Here is an 8,867-nt window from a genome sequence, read left to right on the forward strand (position 1 = left end):
TAAAATATATGAGTTTGGGACTGGATGCCTTTACTTGTTCAGACCTGCTTTGGTGGAGGACCTTATATCCAGCCTTAATAGAAAAATGTATTTAAGGGAAGAATTAGATTTGGTGCTGATTAATTCCCAAACTTGGCAGGTTTTCTCTCTCTTTTTAAATCGGGGGTGGACAACCTTTTCAGCCCTGAGGGCTGCATACGGTGCTGGGTCGGGGGCTGTGTGCACATAGACACACACACAATGGGGATGTGATTGCTGGAAAAAGGGGAAGCTTCTTCCCCACCCCATCAGGATTGCTGAGGGAGGAAGATGCTGAACTAAAGCCTCCTCCTCCCACCAGTGGCCCGTATCAGGGCAGCTGTTTCCCTGACACCATTAGTGGCAATCCCTGCTGAATCAGCTAACAGCAGCAGTCTTTTCCCTGCAGCCCAGTTTATCAGCTAGGCTATGGAGAAAAGTGGACAGGGCTCTTGCAGGCTCGCGGGCTGCAGACCCGTGGGTTGCCCACCAATGATTTGAATTGTCAAATTGTTACAAAGTATGAATGTAATGTGTATTGTTGAGAGGAATTCATTGTATTTCATTGGAGTGTTATTCATTATAACTTCTATGTGCTAACTGTAAGTGCAAAGTGGTCTGTATATGCTATGAGCTCTCTTTAAGTGAAAACATGTGTTTTAGGAACTGGGGCAAAGGAGCTTGCCACAGGTGGGTTGGTTAATCCTTGGAAGCAAAAACTTTCTTGATTTAGAAGATGGACCACAACAAGGGTGCTGCTGAAGTCAGCTTGGCTGTGTTAAGAAGAACCTCACCTAGACCTGTGTGCAGGAGCCATGAATGGATCAGAAGCTTGTGTTTGAGCCAAGATGCATAAATGTTTAAGATAAAGGACCTAAACTAATGTTAGTTAAATGTTATACATTCTAAGATTTTAACATGGTTGAGCAGAATGATCCTGGGAGAACAAGAAGCCTATCAAACATGATTACCTAAGCTCTGCCAACCATGCCTGCTAGAAAGATAAATATAAGATCTCAATAATGACTGCTTTGTTGGTTAAGAGGAATAAGAACATTAATTCTAATAATAAATATGCTAGCAATGATTTCTATTATGTTTCTAATCATCCCAACTGTATTCTATATGGTAATGTGTCTTGTTTTATTATGGCAAGGTTTTGTTATTCTCTAATACTGTTTGAGCAATAAATATATATATTTTGTAGTACTACTTTGTGTTATCTGACTTGAGGCATGCTTCAGGGACAACAATTCATGAATTGTAATAATTCTTGAAGCCCAAAACATTCAGCTAGGATTTACAAATCTGTTGCTGAGTGAGGTCTATCCATATGGCCACAGTTTTCTCTCCTGGTCAGGTGAGTCACAGACACACCTGTTCAGGTAGGAGAAACAATCTAGTCGGATAGACTGGGAATGGTTCACCCATCTCAGAACCTTCACACTGCATTAACAAAGTGGTCTGGATATAATCTTGTGGTGGTTTATTTTTTCAACAGGCTTATGTGTTGCTTCTCTTTTTCTTCCTATAGAAATTTCTGTGAAGCCCACAATACATATCTCTTTATGTTAATTTACTCCTACTCTTTTATCCTTTTAGCAACACTTGTGTAAAAATGAACTGTACAGAAACTCCCTGCGTATGCAAATTAATGTGGGCTTTTTGTATATATTTCCTTATTGTTATCATCACTTTTAATTTCCTCTTGTACTTGTATAGCCTCTTTAATTGTTTCAGTTTATTGTCTCTCTCTGCTAGATTAGCCAGCCTAAAGAAAGGTATAGCAAATATTTTAAGAAAAGATGGAAGCAATTTTTTAGTAGAGGAACTAAGTGCTTGGTGGCTGTCTGGTAGTTCTGTGCTGTATTTCAGCTATCAGGATAGGTGACTTCTAAGGATGGCACCTGCTGTAACCTCTGCTTCAACACCAAGCAGCATATTAGGAATTCTGGAGAACAGCAGAAGACAGAAAAGGCTTGACCCTTTAAGTGTCCCTAGATTTACCAACTCCATTTCCCAATGACGGAACTGTCACATCTTAAGCATCTCTTAAAATATACACGTTCTGACAGAAAGGGAAGGGAAACCCTCAGCAAAGCACCTTTCAACTCTCCTTCTCTGGGATGAAGGTGTGTTAATAGTGGTTTATGTGTTGGATCCCACAACTGTCAGGGTCCAACTGGATTGGAGAAATTCCATCCACCTGTCAATCAAAACCCGCTGACTAGAGGGAGAAGAACAGGGTTGGTTTTGCCTGTGAAATTGTCTTCCACTGGACGCATATATGCACCAGCCTGTAAGTTGGAGAATTTAGCTTTGTAACTATTCAGTATATGCTAGATAGGGCGACTCTGGATATTTTATTTCCTATTGCTACCCGGCTTGTTTTTCTCTCTGATTCTTTCCCCGTGGTTTTCAATAAAGTTTTTAAATTGGCATCTGGGGATTGCCTGCCTAATTAAGCACCCAAGGAATAACCACTCACAGGCCAGACTGCTCAATTTACAGCACAGGCTTCGATACAAGAGCTCTGAGGGAAATGGGCTGAGGCTCACCCAGGAGAGGTAAGCAGCTTGGCTGGCAGTGCCCTTCTCTCCAAGTAATATCCCATAGGTATTTAGGGTTTCCTTCACCCTATAAACCAGAAGGTAATTTGGAAACAGTGATAGTGGCAGACTTTAATGAAGAGGGTAGCATGGCAAGCAATCAGCCTGCCTTGAATGGCAGTATGTCATTCTTCATGGGCACATGTTATAGGTGGAATAATAGTGATTCTCTCCTTGGCCAGGGGTCAGCAGATATTAGGTTTCTGTGATCTATGTTGTTTTGCAGTAGTACCCCAAGGTCCAGCAACTAGAGCTAGGTGGCTCAGGAAGGTGGACATAGAATTGAAGAGTAAGGTGCCTCTGAGCATACCTTCAGCCCAGGAGTTTGTTTTCAGTATCAGAACTGGAACTCTCACACCAATCCTTTCACAAACAAATCTACTCCTGTCCTGCCTCTGCCCCCCCCTCCCCCACTGACTTCTGGCTGTTAGAAGCCCAATTTAGGAGTGGGGGAATGCTTTTTATTTTTGCTGTTGTTAAGCCACAGGGGTTGGAAATCCTCGCTGATCTACTGCAAATTTCTTGGAAATCTTGGAGATCAGTGCATCCTGATCTACCTTTTGCCCATTCTTGCCCTAGGCCATTTGATAGAGCAAGGATTCAAATTCAGGTTACAAAGACTTGCTTCCCACAACATCTCCCTAACCAATCTGCAAATAATACATAGCATGTGGCATAAATTACTCTAGACTATTTCGAAAGACTTCTATTTCAGTTGGAAAACTGAGTTATACAATCAGCAATGCTGGGAAAAAAATCCATAGAGAATAGATAAATATGCTCATTATTAATGCCTTCTAGGAGAAGACCTAATCACAGTGTGCAAAGATGGCATCTCTTACCAGTTTCTCATGCTGGCCCCAAATCCTATTATAATCAAATTAAACCCATCAAAAGCCTGACCTACTTATTTATTTTAAAATTTCCTGAACCATGCCTTCGTCAACGAAGGGTGGTATACAGGGCAGTAATTTTCAGTACAATATTACAGCAGGAATAAATAATTACAATTAAGACATCAATACAATAAAATTGAGAGGCATAAAACAGTTCAACCAGTGAAAACTTTCTTTTTTTCTTACATTTCTATACCACCCAATAGCCGAAGCTCTTGTATAATTTTAAATACAATTTAAAATGCCTAGGCAAGTAAAAATGTTTTTACCGGGCACAGAACACAGGACAGGGTCAGTACCAGTTATACCTCCCTTAGGAGGGCATTTGAAAGCAAGGGTGCAACCACGGAAAAGGCCCTCAAATTTGGGGATGCATAATGTACTTTTCTTAAGAACATGGAGGAGGGCCTCATCTGATGGTCTGAATGCACAGGCAGGATGATGTGGGAGTGGGTGCTCCTTTAGATATTTGGGCCCCAAGCCATTAAAGGTAAGCACCTTGAATTGGGCTCAGTAGCAAATAGGCTGCCTTCAGAACTGGTGTAACATAGTTCCACCTACACAACCAGCCAGAATTCTACAGCCAAATTCTGTACTAGATGAAGCTTCCGAACCATTTTCAAGGGTAGACCCACATACACATTACAGAAACCAAACTGGAGGTTACCGGACCATGAATCGCCATAGCCGGGCTATCCCTGCCCAGGAAAGGGCACAGCTGGATAACCATCTGAAGTTGGCAAAAGATGTCCTGAGCCACCAAGGCCACAAGTCATAAGAAGCACCTCCAAGCTGCTCACCTCTCCTTCAGGGAGCAGGTGAGCAGGCCCATCCAGAACAGATTGAACAGCAACTTCCCAGACCTGTGAACCACCTACTCACACTGTTGCTGTCTTGTCGTGATTCAGCTTCAGTTTATTGGCCCTCATCCAATCCATTACCGAGTCCAGGTAATGGTTCAGCACCTCCATAGACTCACCTGATTCAGATGACAAAGACAAATAGAGTTGGGTATCATCAACATATTGGTGACCTCCCTGTTTAACCTCACCCAGCAGCTTTAAATAGGTGTTAAAAACATAGGGAATGAGATGGAGCTTTGCGGTCCCCACAGTTCAAATGACATGGGGTGAAGCAGAAATCCTCAAGTACTACCAAACTGATCCTGCAGGTAGGAGTGGAACCACTGTATCACTGTGCCCCTCAAAAGGAGTATTCATGGCAGGGCAATAGTTATTAGAATCTTCTGGGTCCAGTAAGGATTCTTTAAGCAGTAGTCTCACAACCGCCTTCTTCACTGTGACTGGAACCACTGCCTCTCAATGAGGCATTAATAACCTCCTGGACCTGTACAGTACCCTTTGGCTCAGTGTCAGGACCCAAGAAGGCCAAAGGCTGAGAATACAGGTGGTTCGACAAACCTCTCAAAGCACCTTGCCCACATCCTCAGGCCACAACAACTGAAATGCATCCCATAAAACTAGACCAGACGGTGCTTTGGACACCTCCTCTGGAACTGTATGAATGATGGTCATTCATGAATACGATGAACGTTTCCTTCAAAATGCCTAGCAAGGCTTCCAACATATCCTTCTCAGGGTCTAGATGTAATTACCCCTCCACTTTCCAAAAAATCTCTACTGGATGACTACCTGAAGATGCAATTGTGGTGGTGAGGTAAGATTGCTTCACCACCTTCACCACCACAAAATAAGCATGATATGTCATATGTGCTCATACTTAGGTCATAGTCACTATGAGACCTGTGCTATCTGCTTTCTAGTCATCTTCCTGCTTGTTTTATCCCCCACCCCCCTCTAGTAAAACTCTCTGTCTGGGCTCTACAACACAGGAGATGATGCTTGGGAGTGATCATGTCAACTGCTCTTTCCATCTCACTATTCCATAATGTGACCAGGGCTCTGAGATGAATGGCAGCCATGTCAGCACAAAATTCTCCCAGGGTATTCAGGAATCCATCGGATTCCTGCAGAGGGAGAAAGCCACCATCAATTTAAACATGACTAGGAAGCTATCTGAAGAAGACAAAGGGGATACAGCCTGCCCCGCCCCCCCCAATTCCTGATGTGAATATCTAAATCTCCTAGAACAAGTGTTCTTGGACTTTCCAGTACCACACCAGAAACTACCTTGGCTAGCTGTCATGGACTAGGACCCTGAACCCTCATCCTCAGAGGATCCCGACTCTTTGTTCTCCAAGGAGACTCCAGGGTTAATGGCTTAGGGAGATGACTTGGCCACAGAAAGATGTCACAAGGCTTCCACCTCACTTGGACCCAGTTCACCAGAAAGACTTCAGGGGTCAACTCCTCTGCATCCAGAGGAGGTTGCATTACTGTCCTCAGACTTTGAAGAATTGGGCTATGAGGACACTAGCATACCCCAACCACTCCCACACCATCGCAGCCTGAGATTGCTAAAACAGGCCAGGCTCTTTTAAGAGACCAAGCCCCAGTCAGTATAGAGGCAGGGCAACTAATCTAAAGGCAATTACTCTCCCATTTAAGCCATGGTCTTGGTCTGCTCCATGTTGGAGCAACATACAGACAGTCCTGTTCCCAGTCCCAGCACCACTCAGAGCTTTCCATGGTGCTGATCTCTTTCTGTCTTGCTTCCTGAGAAACCTTACTGATCCTGACCCCTGCTCAAGATCTGATCCATAGCAGAACCCTGCAATTCAAGCTGTACCACAGAGCATCATCAGAACCCACAGCCTGAAATGGTACACCAGTTCAGGCAGGGAGACTAATGGGCAGTGGGGTAGATGGTACACCAGCAGAATCCCTGATGTGTCTCTCTGGCCCAACATCAGGTATAAACTCTCAAACTGAGCACATGAGCAAACTTGTCTTCTGGAGAGGGAGATGGATTCCTTATAGATAACAGCAACATCCCCTCCCCAGCCATCTATCTTGGTGCTGCACTGTATAAGTAGGTGGGCAGAGCTGGGATCCACCCAACTTTAAGTGAAATATGCCACATCAGCCCCCTCATCCATGATTAGACTGTGGAAAAAAGATATCTAAGCTTGCAGCTGGACCTGGGTGCGATCCAGGAGACCAGACTATATAAGCCTTCAGTTGATGTCTGGTGGCCTCAGGAACATCACATGTCTTTCATCTCCCAGACTCTTGCAAACAGGCATACCTAACTCTTCTCTACTTGTTGACTAACTTCCCATGCTGCCAACTCCTGGGGCCTTTTTCCATGAGATATTTACTCCGAACTAACTGTGTGTGTAGGTTGTTAGGGATACATGATGGTGTGGCTAGCCAGCAGCCACCCTGGAGCTTATCAGGGAAAACCCAGATTTCCTGAGACTGCTTAAAGCCCAATTCTTGTCCTCAAGTAGGGTTCCCCCCAGTAAAGTTGCTGTGTGCCCCAGTCCATCCTAAAGGAAATCAACCCTGAGTGCTCATTGGACAGATACTGAAGCTGAAGCTCAAATATTTTGGCCACCTAATGCAAAGAGAAAACTCTCTGGAAAAGACCCTGATGCTGGGAAAAATTGAAGGCAAAAGGAGAAGGGGATGGCAAAGGATGAGATGGCTAGGTAGTGTCACTGATGCAAATGAATATGGACTTGAGCACACTCTGGGAGAGAGCGGAGGACAGGAAGGCCTGGCGTGCTATGGTCCATGGGGTCACGAAGAGTCGGACACGACTGAATGACTGAGCAACAACAACAACAAATGCTAGCCCTGTGCAGGGGCGTGCCTTTCACCGTGGCCCCGGTCAAGGGCTGTTTCCTGTGTGCTTCCTGTCCCTGCACAAACCAGTTCATGTCTCCTCAGAAGGAACTCCCCTTGGGCTGAACGAGGCTTGCCCTCTGAATGCCCACCTCAGAACTTACAGAGATCCCCCTCAGTCGACATGGCACGGATTAAAGCCCAGTTCCCTAAGTGCTGTAAAGCGTGATCTTGAGGCTCCAACTCTCCATTGTTTGCTTTATTGCCTTAGGACGTAAGTAATTCACAGCTTCGTTATAGAGATCCTACGCAGTATCAGTTTGGTTAGAAAGGGGGCTGTGTTCTCCCCCCCTCTTTCCCAGCACAAGCATATGTGTGTCAGAAGTAACACCCATTGTGTTCAATGAGGCTTTGGGCTCTTTGGGAGGCTTGTCTTACAGATGTGCACAAGGGGAAGTAACTACTTTGCACCTTCCCTACAGAGCCTGGAACAGGGGGTGGGGAAGCCTCTCTTATTGGTTGCACAGCTCAGATGTCATTCACTCCAACCCTCCCACCCTACCCAGAAGTAAGTTATGTGAAGCCACTTAGAATGGTGTGATGTACACCCTCATGGAGCCCTGCCCAGACCAAAAGTGGCTCCTACAAAAATGCGGGTGAGCCACTCTTCCTTCCGTTGTCATTGAAACAGAGCCCTGGACCCCTCCCTACTTGACCCTGCTTTTGGGACTACACTTGCTTTTGGACTGCTTCACTGTTTTTTGATCCTTGCTTCACCTAATGTCTAGGGATGTCAGAGAATTCCGCAATGGATCTCAGTGAGGCCGAATGCCAGTGCATTCGGCCCCCCGAAATCCATCACGGAATGAAGCCCCCGCCCCCCCAACCCACGAAAGGCACGCGGGATGAAGTCCCTGCTGCCCCCAACCCACAAAAGGTGCATGAAACGGAGCACTTACCAGCTCCTGTCCACGCTGCTTTGCGAATGGCGGCCGTCCTGCGGCCGTCATTCGCTTCCTCGTCATAGCCGTGATAGGCTACGTAAATACTTACGTAGCTTATCATGGCGAACGCAGGGACGCCATTTGCGTAATAGGCTATGTAAGTATTTACGTAGCCTATCATGGCAGGGGGGAAAAAACCCAGCGTATGCAAATGGCGGCAGCCACCGCCATTTGCGTATGCTGGGTTTTTTCCCCCCTGCTGTGATAGGCTACGTAAATATTTACGTAGCCTATCACAGCTAAATACAGGGACGCAAATGGCAGTGGCTATGACAGCCGCCATTTACGTCCCTGCAGGGCTGCCCAGGGGCTGGATGTCCGGCTGCGGGTGGCCGGAGCCGGCCGATGGCTCCGCAGCTTGGCTGCGGAGCGGAGCCGGCCAAGCAGGATTCCGTGGGGGAGGACCGGATCGCCTCCTCCCCTGTCGAGGATTCCGGGGGGAAGGACGGAGCGCCTCCCCCCCTCAGCGGAAACAGAACGGAACGGAAGGTAAGTGTTCCATCTATCCCTACTAATATCTTCCTTTTTGGAGTAACCCTATTCCTGAATGGTATCATTGTGTTTCTGACCAGCTGGGCAAAGTCCAACTCCAAGTTAGCATCATCTACTAATAGCCCAAGCTCTGAGGAT

Source organism: Heloderma suspectum, chromosome 2 (genome assembly GCF_057233095.1).
Source record: "Heloderma suspectum isolate Gila_16-S chromosome 2, 16-S_ref, whole genome shotgun sequence".
Taxonomy (NCBI): domain Eukaryota; kingdom Metazoa; phylum Chordata; class Lepidosauria; order Squamata; family Helodermatidae; genus Heloderma; species Heloderma suspectum.